The sequence below is a fragment of the Anomaloglossus baeobatrachus genome, chromosome 3, assembly GCF_048569485.1.
Source record: "Anomaloglossus baeobatrachus isolate aAnoBae1 chromosome 3, aAnoBae1.hap1, whole genome shotgun sequence".
Classification (NCBI taxonomy): Eukaryota; Metazoa; Chordata; class Amphibia; order Anura; family Aromobatidae; genus Anomaloglossus; species Anomaloglossus baeobatrachus.
The window spans coordinates 253,156,642-253,179,655 of record NC_134355.1 but is presented as its reverse complement, the minus strand read 5'-3'; the positions used below and the strand labels follow the sequence as shown (position 1 = coordinate 253,179,655).

The 23,014-nt window shown below is 41.7% G+C and overlaps 1 long non-coding RNA gene across 1 annotated transcript; it reads left to right on the top strand.

Annotated features, from left to right (window-relative positions):
- The first annotated feature begins 5,300 nt into the window (after positions 1 to 5,300).
- Positions 5,301 to 21,979, top strand: LOC142295161 (uncharacterized). Its single transcript, XR_012751386.1, has 3 exons — positions 5,301 to 5,334; positions 9,510 to 9,621; positions 21,895 to 21,979. It is a non-coding gene; the product is annotated as an uncharacterized LOC142295161 (long non-coding RNA).
- Positions 21,980 to 23,014: the final 1,035 nt, after the last annotated feature.

The window sequence follows — 23,014 nt, the reverse complement described above, 5'->3', positions numbered from 1 at the left end:
CTCTAAGTTTAATGGACTTCTCATTGTGCAGTAGATCATGTCTACTCTGCTCAATAATCATGGTTTACCTCACTCCCCTCGGCCGAATTGCAGTGTCAAGGTATGGAACTTTATTCACAAACATGCAAATCATGCCTAGTGCAATTTTGATATCTTGATTCATTGTGACTTTCCTGTACATGGCTGTAGACCAAGTGTTGGGGTGGTCTCCCCAGGAAACAATGGACCGTAGATTAAGAATGAGCCCAAATATTGCCATAGAACTTTTACTGTACTAAGGGTGTATTGAAAACTTCTACGAGTTCCACACAATAATGCAAAGTGAAATATAGCACACACCCTGTCAGAAGTGACCAGGACCCCTGTGCTGCACAAGCAACACGGACCAGAGATGTCCCAGGCGATTACTCAGCAATTTTCCTAACCTGGCGCCCTGCCTAGTGCAGCAGCCAAAGGATTAACTTTTAAGGAATGGTGTAAATCAATGTTTGCACTAGCTGGCCCTTCGATGGTGTAGCACAAAGGTTTACAAACTTATTTTATCTCTATCATACACCTTTAAGCCCTTCCCCCAGCCAAGAAGTCACCTCAAACAGATATATGATTCAAAGAGGAGGTGAAGTTTCTTTTACTGTGAGCAGTTTACTTGTGGAAAAACAACATTCTACCCTCAGGCCCAATCACACACAACGACTTACCAGCGATCCCGAAAACGATGCGACCTGATAGGGATCGCTGGTAAGTCGCTGGGATGTCGCTGGTGAGAGGTCACACAGTCAGATCTTACCAACGATGCAGGTGTGACGCCCTGGGCAAGCCAGGGGTCACAGGTCATCACACCACCACACCCTACATCCCAGTCAGGAACACCAAAGCTACTAAAATCCTTGTTGCCTTCCTCCAGGGGCTGATGTTCACACCAGGGGGTGGGCCAGGCAGTTGGCTCCGCCCACCAAGGAGTTCACAGCTCTGGAGGCGGGAAGAACGAGTTCAGTTAAGCTAGGGGAGTGAAGTAGAAGGAAGTGGTAGAGGAGCTAAGTGAAAGTGAAGTAGTAGTGGAGCAAAGAAGAAAAGAGTAAAAGTGAGCGTAGAAAGACCTGAAGTTGGTCCGGCTAAGTGCAGGACAGTGTCAGCAAGGTCAGCAACAGCGGTGATTGTCTGGAGGGGGACTGCTCGGAGGTTGCTGGAAGGACCGCGGACGGGTAGTGGCCCGGCGGTCTGGAGCAGTATACGAAGGACAGTCAGCACCAGGGCAGGGGCCTCTCGGACCCCGGCAAGGCTAGGAGTCGCCATAATTTGCCGAATCCGTCAGTGAAGGGGACGTCGATCCCCCAACAACCAAGTCCCGACTGAAGGCAAAAGTCCAACCATTAAGGAGGAACACCGCCACCGCCAGGGCACCAGTTCCTCAGGGCCAGCGTCTGCGGGCAAAGCAGGGCTCCTCCGGCCCATATCCAAGCCGGGGAGCGGGTTACCGGTGGGAACCCATCGCTACCAACATAGAAACACTAGGTGCAGGTCAAAGGGACATCACCGTTACCTACTGGGAGAGCAAGTGCAGCCGTCCGTGGGAACCGTCTTTCCAGCCGTGTGGTTTACCGTAAAACTGTGTCAACGTTTCAGGCTGAGTGAGTACCACAGTGCCGCAAGGCACAGCGCTGCCCCCGCGTCCCTGCGCCCACCAAGCCCTGCATCTCCCACCTCCTCACTGGGGCCCGGGATCACCAACCCCTACCCACGGAGGGGCAACACAACAGCTGGCTGCTCCATACCATCCTTCCCGGGATCCCCGTACAGAGCAGCGGTGGTGTCAACCAAATCACCACAGCCGTGGGTGGCGTCACGGACAATCAACCATCCCCACACCCAACAATCCCCCTTTCACTCACAGGCGAGGAGCGCCGCTAGAGTCCCCGGGATCCGGCTCATCGCTCGAGCCACCAAGCAGCAGGCCGCAGCAGCCGCGGCAGCCGGACCCGAGCAGCAGTGGGAGAGCGCGGCGTCCCCTCCTCCGCCCGCGACACGGGAACGATACAGGTCGCAGTAGCGACCTGTATAACGATCTCAGCAGTCACTGTGACCCTGTCACACAGTGTCAAACACAGCAATGCGTCTTGCCCAGCAGGACATCGCCTTTGAAGAAGATGGCCTGGACCATTCTGCAACGACTAGCGATCTCACAGCAGGGGCCTGATCGCTGGTAGGTGTCACACATAATGAGATCGTTAACGGGATCGCTACTGCGTCACAGAAACCGTGACTCAGCAGCGATCTCGTTATGTGTGACAGTACCTTTAGACTCTAGATCTAACTAACTACTCTTGGCGCCAAACTCTAGGTTCCTGTACACGTTCCAACTGAGATCTCAGTGGTGGGGTCTGAGTTCAGGTCCTACTGACCGTAACTTGGTCGCTGAAAGGGTTGCAGTAGTATGGTCGACCATTAGCTGGATGAATAAGGTAGTGGTAGTGATTCTGCCACTCAGAGGTCACTCAGGGAAACTTCTGGGGAATTCAACTCTCCATCCAACCATAGTCATCCTTGAAAAGGCAATCCTCTTCTTTGGGAAATGCCTCTGGAACTGGAACAGGCCTCTTTGGACAATCACAGAACTTCAGGATGCACCTTTGCCCACTGCGGCATTGAGAAAGCGCCAGCTATTTAGTTAATGCCACAAGAGCTTTAAATCATAGCAAGTTATTGAGTCAGCAGAGTGCTGGCGACTTTTATTCACTTTGTGACCTCGCTCACTAACTTGATGTGATCCGTCACTGAATTTCTGTGGTTCGATTTTCACAAACTAAAAGATTAATTTTAGAAAATGCTTTAGATTGACCTATTCTTTCTGTAGACTGTTTCTATGGTTAGGTGTTTGATTATATATACCTGTAGCAATGAAACTGAAAATCCCCAATTAAAGGGTGAAGAAGAGGTGTGCTTCAATAATTTTCAGTCATTGAGGCTCCTTCTAAGTTAAGTAATGTAGCTTTGCTTCTACTGTTGTGTAAGGAAGTGGAAATGCTGCCCACTACCCCTAGAAGACACGGCGATATTTGCAATGTAATGTACTGTTTTAAATGTGTTTGATGATTGACATTATTGATGAGTGAGAGCATGCTTGGCACTGCTCGATACTCGATCGTGCATAGGGGTGTTTGGGCACTCTCGTTACTCGGCTGAGTATAGCGAGTCCTCGCCCCGCATATATTATGGCTTTTTTTCAGTGATTGCCTGCCAATCACGGTAATGCCGTAGTCACATTAACCACTTTCATTACTGTGATTTTCCGACCGCATCAAATCATCGTGTCTTATATGAGATCTGGGGGTGTGATGCTCGGCGCACTGTAGTTCAGAGAGAGTTGATGTACGAAGGAAAGCTTAGTTTAGAACAGGCATATAGGCAGGGTTGTACACTTGCACATGTAAGTGCCTTTTATGTGTCACTAAAGGGTGTTTTTAGCCCGGTTTAACATAATAGATGCATAAATATTTAAAAAAAAACACAGTGAGGGGTCCCCCCTATATTTGATCACCAGCCAAGGATGATACCATGAACTGTAGTGAGATATAAGTGCATGAAAGGCAAAGAAAAGGAACTGTGGTGTGATGTAACTGAGACGTGCCTGTGACTGCTTATAGCAAGTGAATTGTAGAAGAAGATCCATGACTACTACCTGATGTACAAGGTTGTTATCAAGTTTAAATTTAGCAAAAACGATATTTTTGGACTTTGGTCTCTCTTATTTCGCAGTGAATAATCTGGTCCTGGATCCAATGGCAACTGGATGTCTGCGTAGGTGTACCACTAAGGCAAAGGGCACCAGAAGAGCACATTTACCTAGCCAGGACCCCCATTTTCATGTAGCATGGCAGGGCATAGGAGATGAATACCCCCCCGACCACATTACAGTTGGGCTCTGCAATATCATACCTATCTGCTATTGAGGTATCTGCTGAAAAACCCAGTTCTGCAACAGCTGCAGGGCTCTGCTACATTCACAAAATGAGAACGTATTAACTCTGCGCCGCTACTGAAGACCTTCAGTGAGAAGATCCAGGATACACCAGGGAAGATAATGCAGTATTTATTTCAATGCGTTTCAAAGCTGTCATAGCTTCTTTAGGTGTGGAACCAGAATCTTGTGGACTGTTGTTCTTTTCCTGAAGAAGAAGCTGTGATTGCTTTGAAACGCATTGAAATGAATACTACATTATCTTCACTGGTGTGTCCTAGATCTTCTTACGGAAGCTGTTCAGTAGCAGCGCAGAGTTAACACGTTGACTTCCATTGTTCTCTTCCAAGGAGCTCAGTAAGTGACACATCACTAGAATCGGGATCTCTGCCCCTACAATATGCTGCTCTCAGATTAGGTGGCAAAAACCTAGTAACAGATTCCTTTTTAGTTAATTATTTCTCCTTAGTCTGCTAAGGTTCTAATTCTTTCATAAATAATAAACATGTTTTAAGAAATGTACTGTACAATGATGTTTGTCTAATGCGTTAACTTAATAGTGACCTTATTTGGGGTAAGAGTTGTGCTGTTACCATGGGAAAGGCAGATTGCCTTCTGCAGTCTTGGTTTACAATGCTTTTCTATAGTTTAAGCACAATGTGAACATGACCCTGTTTGTGAGTATTTTAAAAATAGCAGTGTGATCTGAGGCGTCTAAAAGCTGAAAGTATTAGGAAATGAATTGTGTACTGTGAATTGAGTATGTGTTTGGGGGGAGCAGAGTAGGTCTGATTACCTATGTGTGGAGTAGGTGGTGTTATTGACACTTCATAGTGTGAAGGAAAGGAGTTAGAACAGGTTACAGAGGCTTAAAAAACTGTTTTAGTCATGAAAACAGGTTGTGTTAGTATATCACTTGTTAATAGCATCACATAATAAAAATACATTAGTATCTCACAGGAATAGCAGAAACAACTTTGCACCTGGGCACAACTCAACACAAGATAAAACATTTACTAACAATTGTGTACTGCCCAATTATACAAGTCTGTACTATTTACTAAGATTGATAGTGATCCCCTATCCCAGTGATGGTGAACCTATGGCACGCGTGCCAGCCGGGGCTCGCAAAGCCCTTTCTGTCGCCACGCACGTTGTCGCCTCATTCAGTCGCTTTGAATTGCTGGCGCGATTGTGCTAGCAGTTCAAACTTGTGTTGGAGCACAGGAGACATTTGTCCTCGCTCTGACACTCCTCCTCTCCTAGGCCGCAGGCCTGTTGCCTAGGAGACGGCGGGAGTGTCAGTAAGCGGCGCTGGCATAATGACGCTTGTGGCCGCGCGGGAACTGAGGACCCAGCGGTGTGCAGAGGTGGGGAAGGTATGTTTTTTTTTTTTTTAACCTGTGTGCGGCTGTATGGAGAGGGGGGATGCTTATATAGGGTGAAACATGCCAGGGGGAAGTGCCAGCATGGGGCAAAACATGCCAGGGGGGAAGGGCCAGCATTGGAGAAAACATGCCGGGGGGGGGGAGTGCCAGCATAGGGGAAGCCATGCCAAGGGGGGAAGTGCCAGCATTGAGCAAAACATGCCAGGGGGGAAGTGCCAGCATGGGGGAAAACATACCAGGGGGGGGAAGTGCCTGCGTTGGGCAAAACATGCCAGGGGGGGAAGTGCCAGCATAGGGCAAAACATGCCAGGGGGGAAGTGCCAGCATGGGGGACAACATGCCAGGGGGGGAAATATCAGCATGGGGGACAACATGGCAGGGGGGGAATGCCAGCATGGGGGAAAATATGGCAAGGGGGAAGTGTCACCATAGGGGAAAACATTCCGGGGGGGAATGCCAGCATGGCGGAAAACATGCAAGGGGGGAAAGTGCCAGCATGGGGGAAAACATGGCGGACAGGGGGGAATGCCAGCATGGGGGAAAACATGCCAGGGGGGAAGTGAAAGCATGGGGGAAAACATGGCAGTGGGGGGAAATGCCAGCATGGGAGAAAACATGCCAGGGGGAAAAGTGCCAGCATGGGGGAAAACATGCCGGGGGGGGATGCCAGCATGGGGTAAAGCATGCCAGGATGGGGAAAGTGCCAGCATGGGGGAAAACATGCTGGGGGGAATGCCAGCATGGGGGAAAACATGCCAGAATGGGGAAACTGCCAGGATGCGGTGCATGCCAGGATGAGGTGCATGTCAGGATGGGGAAACAGCCAGGATGGGGAAACTGCCAGGAAGAGGTGCATGCCAGGATGCGGTGCATGCCAGGATGTGGTACATGCCAGGATGGGGAAACTGCCAGGATGAGGTACATGCCAGGATGGGGAAACTGCCAGGATGTGGTACATGCTAGGATGCGGTACATGCTAGGATGGGGAAACTGCCAGGATGAGGTACATGCCAGGATGGGGAAACTGCCAGGATGAGGTACACGCCAGAATGGGGAAACTGTCAGGATGATGTGCATGCAAGAATGAGGGGCATGCCAGGATGGGGAAACTGCCAGGATGAGGTGCATGCCAGGATGAGGAAATTGCCAGGATAAGGTACATGCCAGGATGGGGAAACTGCCAGGATGAGGTACATGCCAGGATGGGGTGGGGAACCTGCCAGGATGAGGTGCATGCCAGGATGGGGAAATTGCCAGGATGAGGTACATGCCAGAATGGGGGAACATGCCAGGATGGGAGTACATTTACCACAATGGGGGTACATTTACCAGGTTGGGGGTACATTTACCATGATGAGGTACATTTACCAGGATGAGGAAAATGCCAGGATGGCGTACATTTACCAGGAAGAGGTGCATGACAGGATGTGGTACATGCTGGGATAGGGAAACTGCCAGGATGAGGTACATGCCAGGATGGGATACATGCCAGGATGGGGAAACTGCCAGGATGAGGTACATGCCAGGATGGGGAAACTGCCAGGATGCGGTACATGCTAGGATGCAGTACATGCCAGGATGGGGAAACTGCCAGGATGAGGTACATACCAGGATGGGGAAACTGCCAGGATGAGGTACACGCCAGAATGGGGTACATGCCAGGATGGGGAAACTGCCAGGATGAGGTACATGCCAGGATGGGGAAACTGCTAGGATGCAGTACATGCCAGGATGGGGAAACTGCCAGGATGAGGTACATACCAGGATGGGGAAACTGCCAGGATGAGGTACACGCCAGAATGGCGAAACTGCCAGGATGATGTGTGTGCAAGGATGAGGGGCATGCCAGGATGAGGAAATTGCCAGGATAAGGTACATGCCAGGATGGGGAAACTGCCAGGATGAGGTACATGCCAGGATGGGGTGGGGAATCTGCCAGGATGAGGTGCATGCCAGGATGGGGAAATTGCCAGGATGAGGTACATGCCAGAATGGAGGAACATGCCAGGATGGGAGTACATTTACCACAATGGGGGTACATTTACCAGGTTGGGGGTACATTTACCATGATGAGGTACATTTACCAGGATGAGGAAAATGCCAGGATGGCGTACATTTACCAGGAAGAGGTGCATGCCAGGATGTGGTACATGCTGGGATAGGGAAACTGCCAGGATGAGGTACATGCCAGGATGGGGTACATGCCAGGATGGGGAAACTGCCAGGATGAGGTACATGCCAGGATGGGGAAACTGCCAGGATGCGGTACATGCTAGGATGCAGTACATGCCAGGATGGGGAAACTGCCAGGATGAGGTACACGCCAGAATGGGGTACATGCCAGGATGGGGAAACTGCCAGGATGAGGTACATGCCAGGATGGGGAAACTGCCAGGATGCGGTACATGCTAGGATGCAGTACATGCTAGGATGGGGAAACTGCCAGGATGAGGTACATACCAGGATGGGGAAACTGCCAGGATGAGGTACACGCCAGAATGGGGTACATGCCAGGATGGGGAAACTGCCAGGATGAGGTACATGCCAGGATGGGGAAACTGCCAGGATGCGGTACATGCTAGGATGCAGTACATGCCAGGATGGGGAAACTGCCAGGATGAGGTACATACCAGGATGGGGAAACTGCCAGGATGAGGTACACGCCAGAATGGCGAAACTGCCAGGATGATGTGTGTGCAAGGATGAGGGGCATGCCAGGATGGGGAAATTGCCAGGATAAGGTACATGCCAGGATGGGGAAACTGCCAGGATGAGGTACATGTCAGGATGGGGTGGGGAATCTACCAGGATGAGGTGCATGCCAGGATGGGGAAATTGCCAGGATGAGGTACATGCCAGGATGGGGAAACTGCTACGATGAGGTACATGCCAGGATGGGGAAACTGACAGGATGAGGTACATGCCAGGATGGGGAAACTGCCAGGATGAGGTACATGCCAGGATGGGGGAACATGCCAGGATGGGAGTACATTTACCACAATGGGGGTACATTTACCAGGTTGGGGGTACATTTACCATGATGAGGTACATTTACCAGGATGAGGAAAATGCCAGGATGGGGGAACATGCCAGGATGAGGTACATTTACCAGGATGAGTTACATGCCAGGATGGGGTACATTTACCAGGATGAGGTATATGCCAGAATGGGGTAAATTTACTAGAATGGGGTAGATTTATTAGGATGGGGGAACATGCCAGAATGGGGTACATTTACCAGGATGAGGTATATGCCAAGATGTAGCAACATGCCAGAATGGGGGAACATGCCAGGATGGGGGTACATTTACTAGGATGGGGGAACGTGCCAGGATGAGGTACATGTGAGGATGGGGAGACATGCCAGGCTGAGGTACATTTACCAGCATGAGGTACATGTCAGGATGGGGTACATGCCAAGATGGGGCAACATGCCAGAATAGGGGAACATGCCAGGATGGGGTACATTTACTAGGATGGGGGAACGTGCCAGGATGAGGTACATGTGAGGATGGGGAGACATGCCAGGCTGGGGTACATTTACCAGCATGAGGTACATGTCAGGATGGGGTACATTTACCAGGATGAGGAACATGCCAGGATGGGGGAACATTTACCTGGACGGGGGAATATTTACCAAGATGGGGAAACATTTACCAAGATGGGGGAACATTTACCAGGATGGGGGTACATGCCAGGATGGAGGAACATTTACCAGGATGAGGAACATGCCAGGATGGGGGAACATTTACCTGGATGGGGGAATATTTACCAAGATGGGGGAACATTTACCAAGATGGGGGAACGTTTACCAGGATGGTGGAACATTTACCAGGATGGTGGTACATACCAGGATGGGGGAACATTTACCAGGATGGGGGAACATTTACCAGGATGGGTAAGATTTACCAGGATGGGTCCATGATGGGGACAAATATACCAGAATGTAGGAAATATATATCATGATGTGGGGACATTTTTACCAGGAAGTGGCCCAGGAAGAGGGACATAACTACATAATGAAGGGGGAGGGGAGCAACTCGTATGTCTTTATGGGATTTCGAGATGTTCAGACTTTGAAATGTAGATGTGGATTTCAGGGTGACATCTGATTGCATTCCATGCTAAAATCTGTCTGTCTAATTTTCTGTATTTTTTTCCATAAAGATTAATCTAACTGCTGTGTCTGGAAAGGGCAGTGGGAGTCGCAGAACTTCAATGTTTGGTAACCATGCATGAGTGTGATGCCCCTTGCTGAAGAGAAGAGAAGACGGCAAAGGTAGGTTTAAAATCAATTAATTATTTACATAATATAAGTGGATAAATTGCTGTGTTAGCACTTTAGAAAAAAAATTGGGTTTAGGGCTACAGTTTGGGCACTCGGGCTCTGAAAGGTTCGCCATGACTGAATTATAGCTAGTACCCTCAATACCCCTAGCATACAGAGTAATTTAATTACAGCTAGTACCCTCAATACCCCTAGGAAAGAGAGTAATTTCATTATAGCTAGTACCCTCAATACCCCTAGGATAGAGAGTAATTTCATTATAACTAGTACCCTCAATACCCCTAGCATACAGAGTAATTTAATTATAGCTAGTACCCACAATACCCCTAGGTATTTTTGAGTTGTATTCAGCAGGATGTGAAGAGGGCTTGGATGTGTGGCTTGAAGGATAGAGCAGAGTTGAGGGTTACCCCGAGGCAGCGAGCATGTGGGACTGGGGAGATTGAGCAGCCATCAACTTTGATGGATAGGTTTGTTGGAGGGGTTGAGTGAGGAGGAGGAAAGATAATGAATTCAGCTAGAATTATAGCTAGTACCCTCAATGCCCCTATGATAGAGAGTAATTTAATTACAGCTAGTACCCTCAATGCCCCTATGATAGAGAGTAATTTAATTACAGCTAGTACCCTCAATGCCCCTATGATAGAGAGTAATTTAATTATAGCTAGTACCCTCAATGCCCCTATGATAGAGAGTAATTTAATTACAGCTAGTACCCTCAATGCCCCTATGATAGAGAGTAATTTAATTATAGCTAGCACCCTCAATGCCCCTATGATAGAGAGTAATTTAATTATAGCTAGTACCCTCAATGCCCCTATGATAGAGAATAATTTAATTACAGCTAGTACCCTAAATGCCCCTATGATAGAGAGTAATTTAATTATAGCTAGCACCCTCAATGCCCCTATGATAGAGAGTAATTTAATTATAGCTAGTACCCTCAATGCCCCTATGATAGAGAGTAATTTAATTATAGCTAGTACCCTCAATGCCCCTATGATAGAGAATAATTTAATTACAGCTAGTACCCTCAATGCCCCTATGATATGATAGAGAGTAATTTAATTATAGCTAGTATCCTCAATGCCCCTATGATAGAGAGTAATTTAATTACAGCTAGTACCCTCAATGCCCCTATGATATGATAGAGAGTAATTTAATTACAGCTAGTACCCTCAATGCCCCTATGATAGAGAGTAATTTAATTATAGCTAGCACCCTCAATGCCCCTATGATAGAGAGTAATTTAATTATAGCTAGCACCCTCAATGCCCCTATGATAGAGAGTAATTTAATTATAGCTAGTACCCTCAATGCCCCTATGATAGAGAATAATTTAATTACAGCTAGCACCCTCAATGCCCCTATGATAGAGAATAATTTAATTACAGCTAATACCCTCAATGCCCCTATGATATGATAGTAATTTAATTACAGCTAGTACCCTCAATGCCCCTATGATAGAGAATAATTTAATTACAGCTAGTACCCTCAATGCCCCTATGATATGATTGAGAGTAATTTAATTATAGCTAGTACCCTCAATGCCCCTATGATAGAGAATAATTTAATTACAGCTAGTACCCTCAATGCCCCTATGATATGATAGTAATTTAATTATAGCTAGTACCCTCAATGCCCCTATGATAGAGAGTAATTTAATTATAGCTAGTACCCTCAATGCCCCTATGATAGAGAGTAATTTAATTATAGCTAGTACCCTCAATGCCCCTATGATAGAGAATAATTTAATTACAGCTAATACCCTCAATGCCCCTATGATATGATAGTAATTTAATTATAGCTAGTACCCTCAATGCCCCTATGATAGAGAGTAATTTAATTATAGCTAGTACCCTCAATGCCCCTATGATAGAGAATAATTTAATTACAGCTAATACCCTCAATGCCCCTATGATATGATAGTAATTTAATTACAGCTAGTACCCTCAATGCCCCTATGATAGAGAATAATTTAATTACAGCTAGTACCCACAATGCCCCTATGATATGATTGAGAGTAATTTAATTATAGCTAGTACCCTCAATGCCCCTATGATAGAGAATAATTTAATTACAGCTAGTACCCTCAATGCCCCTATGATATGATAGTAATTTAATTATAGCTAGTACCCTCAATGCCCCTATGATAGAGAGTAATTTAATTATAGCTAGTACCCTCAATGCCCCTATGATAGAGAGTAATTTAATTATAGCTAGTACCCTCAATGCCCCTATGATAGAGAATAATTTAATTACAGCTAGTACCCTCAATGCCCCTATGATATGATAGAGAGTAATTTAATTATAGCTAGTATCCTCAATGCCCCTATGATAGAGAGTAATTTAATTACAGCTAGTACCCTCAATGCCCCTATGATATGATAGAGAGTAATTTAATTACAGCTAGTACCCTCAATGCCCCTATGATAGAGAGTAATTTAATTATAGCTAGCACCCTCAATGCCCCTATGATAGAGAGTAATTTAATTATAGCTAGCACCCTCAATGCCCCTATGATAGAGAGTAATTTAATTATAGCTAGTACCCTCAATGCCCCTATGATAGAGAATAATTTAATTACAGCTAGCACCCTCAATGCCCCTATGATAGAGAATAATTTAATTACAGCTAATACCCTCAATGCCCCTATGATATGATAGTAATTTAATTACAGCTAGTACCCTCAATGCCCCTATGATAGAGAATAATTTAATTACAGCTAGTACCCTCAATGCCCCTATGATATGATTGAGAGTAATTTAATTATAGCTAGTACCCTCAATGCCCCTATGATAGAGAATAATTTAATTACAGCTAGTACCCTCAATGCCCCTATGATATGATAGTAATTTAATTATAGCTAGTACCCTCAATGCCCCTATGATAGAGAGTAATTTAATTATAGCTAGTACCCTCAATGCCCCTATGATAGAGAGTAATTTAATTATAGCTAGTACCCTCAATGCCCCTATGATAGAGAATAATTTAATTACAGCTAATACCCTCAATGCCCCTATGATATGATAGTAATTTAATTATAGCTAGTACCCTCAATGCCCCTATGATAGAGAGTAATTTAATTATAGCTAGTACCCTCAATGCCCCTATGATAGAGAATAATTTAATTACAGCTAATACCCTCAATGCCCCTATGATATGATAGTAATTTAATTACAGCTAGTACCCTCAATGCCCCTATGATAGAGAATAATTTAATTACAGCTAGTACCCACAATGCCCCTATGATATGATTGAGAGTAATTTAATTATAGCTAGTACCCTCAATGCCCCTATGATAGAGAATAATTTAATTACAGCTAGTACCCTCAATGCCCCTATGATATGATAGTAATTTAATTATAGCTAGTACCCTCAATGCCCCTATGATAGAGAGTAATTTAATTATAGCTAGTACCCTCAATGCCCCTATGATAGAGAGTAATTTAATTATAGCTAGTACCCTCAATGCCCCTATGATAGAGAATAATTTAATTACAGCTAATACCCTCAATGCCCCTATGATATGATAGTAATTTAATTATAGCTAGTACCCTCAATGCCCCTATGATAGAGAATAATTTAATTACAGCTAGTACCCTCAATGCCCCTATGATAGAGAGTAATTTAATTATAGCTAGTACCCTCAATGCCCCTATGATAGAGAATAATTTAATTACAGCTAATACCCTCAATGCCCCTATGATATGATAGTAATTTAATTACAGCTAGTACCCTCAATGCCCCTATGATAGAGAATAATTTAATTACAGCTAGTACCCTCAATGCCCCTATGATATGATTGAGAGTAATTTAATTATAGCTAGTACCCTCAATGCCCCTATGATAGAGAATAATTTAATTACAGCTAGTACCCTCAATGCCCCTATGATAGAGAATAATTTAATTACAGCTAGTACCCTCAATGCCCCTATGATATGATAGTAATTTAATTATAGCTAGTACCCTCAATGCCCCTATGATAGAGAGTAATTTAATTATAGCTAGTACCCTCAATGCCCCTATGATAGAGAATAATTTAATTACAGCTAATACCCTCAATGCCCCTATGATATGATAGTAATTTAATTACAGCTAGTACCCTCAATGCCCCTATGATAGAGAATAATTTAATTACAGCTAGTTCCCTCAATGCCCCTATGATATGATTGAGAGTAATTTAATTATAGCTGGTATCCTCAATGCCCCTATGATAGAGAATAATTTAATTACAGCTAGTACCCTCAATGCCCCTATGATAGAGAATAATTTAATTACAGCTAATACCCTCAATGCCCCTATGATATGATAGTAATTTAATTACAGCTAGTACCCTCAATGCCCCTATGATAGAGAATAATTTAATTACAGCTAGTACCCTCAATGCCCCTATGATATGATTGAGAGTAATTTAATTATAGCTGGTATCCTCAATGCCCCTATGATAGAGAATAATTTAATTACAGCTAGTACCCTCAATGCCCCTATGATAGAGAATAATTTAATTACAGCTAGTACCCTCAATGCCCCTATGATATGATAGTAATTTAATTATAGCTAGTACCCTCAATGCCCCTATGATAGAGAATAATTTAATTATCGCTAGTACCCTCAATGCCCCTATGATAGAGAATAATTTAATTACAGCTAGTACCCTCAATGCCCCTATGATATGATAGAGAGTAATTTAATTATAGCTAGTACCCTCAATGCCCCTATAATATGATAGTAATTTAATTACAGCTAGTACCCTCAATGCCCCTATGATAGAGAGTAATTTAATTATAGCTAGTACCCTCAATGCCCCTATGATAGAGAGTAATTTAATTACAGCTAGTACCCTCAATGCCCCTATGATAGAGAGTAATTTAATTATAGCTAGCACCCTCAATGCCCCTATGATAGAGAGTAATTTAATTATAGCTAGTACCCTCAATGCCCCTATGATAGAGAATAATTTAATTACAGCTAGTACCCTAAATGCCCCTATGATAGAGAGTAATTTAATTATAGCTAGCACCCTCAATGCCCCTATGATAGAGAGTAATTTAATTATAGCTAGTACCCTCAATGCCCCTATGATAGAGAGTAATTTAATTATAGCTAGTACCCTCAATGCCCCTATGATAGAGAATAATTTAATTACAGCTAGTACCCTCAATGCCCCTATGATATGATAGAGAGTAATTTAATTATAGCTAGTATCCTCAATGCCCCTATGATAGAGAGTAATTTAATTACAGCTAGTACCCTCAATGCCCCTATGATATGATAGAGAGTAATTTAATTACAGCTAGTACCCTCAATGCCCCTATGATAGAGAGTAATTTAATTATAGCTAGCACCCTCAATGCCCCTATGATAGAGAGTAATTTAATTATAGCTAGCACCCTCAATGCCCCTATGATAGAGAGTAATTTAATTATAGCTAGTACCCTCAATGCCCCTATGATAGAGAATAATTTAATTACAGCTAGCACCCTCAATGCCCCTATGATAGAGAATAATTTAATTACAGCTAATACCCTCAATGCCCCTATGATATGATAGTAATTTAATTACAGCTAGTACCCTCAATGCCCCTATGATAGAGAATAATTTAATTACAGCTAGTACCCTCAATGCCCCTATGATATGATTGAGAGTAATTTAATTATAGCTAGTACCCTCAATGCCCCTATGATAGAGAATAATTTAATTACAGCTAGTACCCTCAATGCCCCTATGATATGATAGTAATTTAATTATAGCTAGTACCCTCAATGCCCCTATGATAGAGAGTAATTTAATTATAGCTAGTACCCTCAATGCCCCTATGATAGAGAGTAATTTAATTATAGCTAGTACCCTCAATGCCCCTATGATAGAGAATAATTTAATTACAGCTAATACCCTCAATGCCCCTATGATATGATAGTAATTTAATTATAGCTAGTACCCTCAATGCCCCTATGATAGAGAGTAATTTAATTATAGCTAGTACCCTCAATGCCCCTATGATAGAGAATAATTTAATTACAGCTAATACCCTCAATGCCCCTATGATATGATAGTAATTTAATTACAGCTAGTACCCTCAATGCCCCTATGATAGAGAATAATTTAATTACAGCTAGTACCCACAATGCCCCTATGATATGATTGAGAGTAATTTAATTATAGCTAGTACCCTCAATGCCCCTATGATAGAGAATAATTTAATTACAGCTAGTACCCTCAATGCCCCTATGATATGATAGTAATTTAATTATAGCTAGTACCCTCAATGCCCCTATGATAGAGAGTAATTTAATTATAGCTAGTACCCTCAATGCCCCTATGATAGAGAGTAATTTAATTATAGCTAGTACCCTCAATGCCCCTATGATAGAGAATAATTTAATTACAGCTAATACCCTCAATGCCCCTATGATATGATAGTAATTTAATTATAGCTAGTACCCTCAATGCCCCTATGATAGAGAATAATTTAATTACAGCTAGTACCCTCAATGCCCCTATGATAGAGAGTAATTTAATTATAGCTAGTACCCTCAATGCCCCTATGATAGAGAATAATTTAATTACAGCTAATACCCTCAATGCCCCTATGATATGATAGTAATTTAATTACAGCTAGTACCCTCAATGCCCCTATGATAGAGAATAATTTAATTACAGCTAGTACCCTCAATGCCCCTATGATATGATTGAGAGTAATTTAATTATAGCTAGTACCCTCAATGCCCCTATGATAGAGAATAATTTAATTACAGCTAGTACCCTCAATGCCCCTATGATAGAGAATAATTTAATTACAGCTAGTACCCTCAATGCCCCTATGATATGATAGTAATTTAATTATAGCTAGTACCCTCAATGCCCCTATGATAGAGAGTAATTTAATTATAGCTAGTACCCTCAATGCCCCTATGATAGAGAATAATTTAATTACAGCTAATACCCTCAATGCCCCTATGATATGATAGTAATTTAATTACAGCTAGTACCCTCAATGCCCCTATGATAGAGAATAATTTAATTACAGCTAGTTCCCTCAATGCCCCTATGATATGATTGAGAGTAATTTAATTATAGCTGGTATCCTCAATGCCCCTATGATAGAGAATAATTTAATTACAGCTAGTACCCTCAATGCCCCTATGATAGAGAATAATTTAATTACAGCTAATACCCTCAATGCCCCTATGATATGATAGTAATTTAATTACAGCTAGTACCCTCAATGCCCCTATGATAGAGAATAATTTAATTACAGCTAGTACCCTCAATGCCCCTATGATATGATTGAGAGTAATTTAATTATAGCTGGTATCCTCAATGCCCCTATGATAGAGAATAATTTAATTACAGCTAGTACCCTCAATGCCCCTATGATAGAGAATAATTTAATTATCGCTAGTACCCTCAATGCCCCTATGATAGAGAATAATTTAATTACAGCTAGTACCCTCAATGCCCCTATGATATGATAGAGAGTAATTTAATTATAGTTAGTACCCTCAATGCCCCTAGGATAGAGAGTAATTTAATTATAGCTAGTACCCTCAATGCCCCTATGATAGAGAATAATTTAATTACAGCTAGTACCCTCAATGCCCCTATGATATGATAGTAATTTAATTATAGCTAGTACCCTCAATGCCCCTATGATAGAGAGTAATTTAATTATAGCTAGTACCCTCAATGCCCCTATGATAGAGAGTAATTTAATTATAGCTAGTACCCTCAATGCCCCTATGATAGAGAGTAATTTAATTATAGCTAGTACCCTCAATGCCCCTATGATATGATAGAGAGTAATTTAATTATAGCTAGTACCCTCAATGCCCCTATGATAGAGAGTAATTTAATTATAGCTAGTACCCTCAATGCCCCTATGATATGATAGAGAGTAATTTAATTATAGTTAGTACCCTCAATGCCCCTATGATAGAGAGTAATTTAATTATAGCTAGCACCCTCAATGCCCCTATGATAGAGAATAATTTAATTACAGCTAATACCCTCAATGCCCCTATGATATGATAGTAATTTAATTACAGCTAGTACCCTCAATGCCCCTATGATAGAGAATAATTTAATTACAGCTAGTACCCACAATGCCCCTATGATATGATTGAGAGTAATTTAATTATAGCTAGTACCCTCAATGCCCCTATGATAGAGAATAATTTAATTACAGCTAGTACCCTCAATGCCCCTATGATAGAGAGTAATTTAATTATAGCTAGTACCCTCAATGCCCCTATGATAGAGAGTAATTTAATTATAGCTAGTACCCTCAATGCCCCTATGATATGATAGAGAGTAATTTAATTATAGCTAGTACCCTCAATGCCCCTATGATAGAGAGTAATTTAATTATAGCTAGTACCCTCAATGCCCCTATGATATGATAGAGAGTAATTTAATTATAGTTAGTACCCTCAATGCCCCTATGATAGAGAGTAATTTAATTATAGCTAGTACCCTCAATGCCCCTATGATAGAGAATAATTTAATTACAGCTAATACCCTCAATGCCCCTATGATATGATAGTAATTTAATTACAGCTAGTACCCTCAATGCCCCTATGATAGAGAATAATTTAATTACAGCTAGTACCCACAATGCCCCTATGATATGATTGAGAGTAATTTAATTATAGCTAGTACCCTCAATGCCCCTATGATAGAGAATAATTTAATTACAGCTAATACCCTCAATGCCCCTATGATATGATAGTAATTTAATTATAGCTAGTACCCTCAATGCCCCTATGATAGAGAGTAATTTAATTATAGCTAGTACCCTCAATGCCCCTATGATAGAGAGTAATTTAATTATAGCTAGTACCCTCAATGCCCCTATGATAGAGAATAATTTAATTACAGCTAATACCCTCAATGCCCCTATGATATGATAGTAATTTAATTACAGCTAGTACCCTCAATGCCCCTATGATAGAGAATAATTTAATTACAGCTAGTACCCTCAATGCCCCTATGATATGATTGAGAGTAATTTAATTATAGCTAGTACCCTCAATGCCCCTATGATAGAGAATAATTTAATTACAGCTAGTACCCTCAATGCCCCTATGATAGAGAATAATTTAATTACAGCTAGTACCCTCAATGCCCCTATGATATGATAGTAATTTAATTATAGCTAGTACCCTCAATGCCCCTATGATAGAGAGTAATTTAATTATAGCTAGTACCCTCAATGCCCCTATGATAGAGAATAATTTAATTACAGCTAATACCCTCAATGCCCCTATGATATGATAGTAATTTAATTACAGCTAGTACCCTCAATGCCCCTATGATAGAGAATAATTTAATTACAGCTAGTTCCCTCAATGCCCCTATGATATGATTGAGAGTAATTTAATTATAGCTGGTATCCTCAATGCCCCTATGATAGAGAATAATTTAATTACAGCTAGTACCCTCAATGCCCCTATGATAGAGAATAATTTAATTACAGCTAATACCCTCAATGCCCCTATGATATGATAGTAATTTAATTACAGCTAGTACCCTCAATGCCCCTATGATAGAGAATAATTTAATTACAGCTAGTACCCTCAATGCCCCTATGATATGATTGAGAGTAATTTAATTATAGCTAGTACCCTCAATGCCCCTATGATAGAGAATAATTTAATTACAGCTAGTACCCTCAATGCCCCTATGATATGATAGTAATTTAATTATAGCTAGTACCCTCAATGCCCCTATGATAGAGAATAATTTAATTATCGCTAGTACCCTCAATGCCCCTATGATAGAGAATAATTTAATTACAGCTAGTACCCTCAATGCCCCTATGATATGATAGAGAGTAATTTAATTATAGCTAGTACCCTCAATGCCCCTAGGATAGAGAGTAATTTAATTATAGCTAGTACCCTCAATGCCCCTATGATAGAGAATAATTTAATTACAGCTAGTACCCTCAATGCCCCTATGATATGATAGTAATTTAATTATAGCTAGTACCCTCAATGCCCCTATGATAGAGAGTAATTTAATTATAGCTAGTACCCTCAATGCCCCTATGATAGAGAGTAATTTAATTATAGCTAGTACCCTCAATGCCCCTATGATAGAGAGTAATTTAATTATAGCTAGTACCCTCAATGCCCCTATGATATGATAGAGAGTAATTTAATTATAGTTAGTACCCTCAATGCCCCTATGATAGAGAGTAATTTAATTATAGCTAGTATCCACAAGCTTTGTAGAGCTCTGCCTGAATGGAGCATGGGTCAAGCATACGCACCTTAGATTTTTTTTTATCTACATTGCTTGGCTATTTCTAGCAGTTACTGTCACATAGGGAATAAAGCACATGTACAAATTGTACACATGCTCCATTCGGATTGGATTCTTCAGCGTTATTTATTATATGGACACAGGATTACTTTTAATCTTGATGAAATGTATGTCAAATATGAAATATAGAACACGGTTGTGTTATATTATAGGTAATTACGTTTATAAGCAAGTCAGATTATATGTCGGGAGCACCAACATGTACTCTGACTTGCTGATAAGCTTAATTTATTAATTTATATAATTAAGTATATTACTTATACTCTGTGAGAGTATATGTCGGGAGCATTGGTATTAACATCATGGATGCCGATACCGGTGAAAACAATGATGGAAGAGGGAGCTGTCAGCTCTTCCTGTGTGTCTGAGCACTGACATCTTACTACATCGTACCTGAGCTGCAGACTATACGCTGCAGAGACTGGAGCAGCGGGGGAATGAGGAGAGGCTTTTTTTTAATCAATAGCGGCCATTATATAGTTTGCATGGCTATGTGGGGCCCATTATACATTTTGCAGTGCTATGTGTGGCCCATTTCACAGTTTGCAGGGCCATATGGGTAGCATCATATTATTTGGAGGGCTGTGTGGGGGCCATTATACTATTTGGAGGGCTATGTGGGGACCCTTACATACAGTTTGCATGGCTATGTAGGAACCATCATGTACACTGCAGGGCTATGTCTGGGCCATTATACAGTTTACAGGGCTATATGGGGGCCATTATACAGTATGCAAGGCTATGTGGGGTCCATTACACTATTTGGAAGGTGTTTGCCGTAAAATCTTTTAGATTGCAATGTGAGGGCCATTATACTATTTGGGGGCCACTATACTGCTTTGAGGGTAATCGACTCTTGGCTAGTATTCCAGCAACTCGACCAGGGACTTTTAGAAATCAAAGACTTTTATTCCATAAATTTAAAATCGAGTAACATGTTTGAAAAAACATATGGTTCACCAATATGGAGGCATGCTTACGTGTTTCGGACTGGAGAGTCCTTACTCATAACTATGATTTTAAATTTATGGAATAAAAGTCTTTGATTTTTACAAGTCCTTGGTCGAGTTGCTGGAATACTAACCAAGAGTTGTGTCTCCATGAATATCCGGAATCAAGTTCCCTTCACCGCCCTGGATTGATTGGATTCCTCCAGACGTTACATGTGCTGTGGTTCGGTGAGCTGACATATTTTGTTTTTCTTACATGCTTTGAGGGTAATGTATGGGCCATTATACTGCTTGGGGGGTGGGGGCTGTGTGGGGGTGATTATACTATTTGGAAGGGTATATAAGGGCCGTTATATAGTTTGGAGGGCTATGTTGGGCCATTATAGTGTATAGAGGGCTATAGAAGGGCCATTATATGGTTTGAAGAGCTATGTAGGAACCGTTCTACTGTTTGGAAGGTTATGTGAGGGCCATTATATACAGTAGTTTGGAGGGCTAAGCTATGTGGAGGCCATTATACTGTATGGAGGGCTATGTGAGGGCCATTATATAGTTTGATTGTTTATGTGGGAACCATTATACTGTTTGGAAGGCTATATGAGGGCCATTACATAGTTTGGAGGGCTATGTGGGGGCCATTATACTGTTTTATGGACTATATGATTGCTATTATACTGCTTTGCAGTCTATGTGCGGGCTGTCATACTGCTTTTAAGGGCTTAGAAGTTGTCTGAATTGAGCCTTAACCTTTCTACATTTATACAATTGGGGAAGTAGTTTAAACAGAAAAGATGCAGAAGCGTAAAGGCTTTACAAGGACAAATGCAAAGTAATGCAACAGAGGAACCTTTTGAAAGATAAAATGACTTGTTCTTCCAAATCTAGATTTTCAATCTAAAGTATTAATGTAAGGGAATGCAATTGAGATTACTTTTTTAAAAAAAAAAAAACTTTAATTTTTTTTGCTCTGACTTGGCTATCATAGGCATACTGTACATGAAGCTACGTGGATCGAGCAACAGTAAATGGCTTATGTGTATCACCATATGGGAAATATGAGTCATAAGTGGAACCAGATGCATGAGCAGAAGAATTTAGGACTGTCCCATACACATCTTCCGAATGTTTTATTGCTACAGTTTCCACTGTGAGTAGGAATAAAAATCTTCCTATTTTAATAAAGACATTTTAAATATTCACAAAAGTATGTTACATTTATTTAAATCATTTTACTATTAGTAAATAATTTATGAAAAATATCCATATACAGTATGTATCGAATCATTTATACATTATTTATTGCAAGATTAATTAAAACACTCAATAATCTTTATTAGATTATTATTTAGCCCTGTTTAAATGCTGCGATAGTATCTATCATTTTTACCTCCTAGGATAAAGCATTCCACAGTTTGACTACTAACTGTAAAGAATCCTTTCATATGGCTCATTCAGACATCTGTATTTTAACGTACGAGAAAATAAAGGGATTTAATGAGTCAGCGTTTCATCCAGGTGTCATTAGAGTTGGTCTGAGTGTCATCAGTTTTTCTTGTATGTGAAAAAAATTCAATTCTTTTACTATCCAGCAATCCATTAAAATCAGTCCGCACTCAGATGTCCAATTTTTTTCATAAACCTTCAATTGCCGATTTTGATCAGACAATTGGGATTGGACATGTCTAAATGATTTTAAATAGTTCACTTGATCCACGAAAAATTACGGCCAACTGAACTAATTAAAAATTGATAAATCCCCCGGGCCAGATGGAACTCATCAAAGGATATCGAAGGAATTGAGCTCAGTGATTGACAGACCGCTGTATCTCATCTTCTTATACTCATTTGTAACAGGGTTGGTGCCTCAGGATTGGAGGATTGCTGATGTGGTACCGATATTTAAGAAAGGTAAGAGGGTAGATCAAGGCAACTACCGTCCAGTAAGCCTGACATCAGTGGCGTGGAAAATATTTGAGGGCATTTTAAGGGATGACATGCAAAAATATATTGCAGAAAATAATATAATAACTGACAGACAGCATGGATTCATGAAAAATAAGTCATGTCTAACCAACCTGTTGGAGCTCTATGAGGGGGTAAGTGCA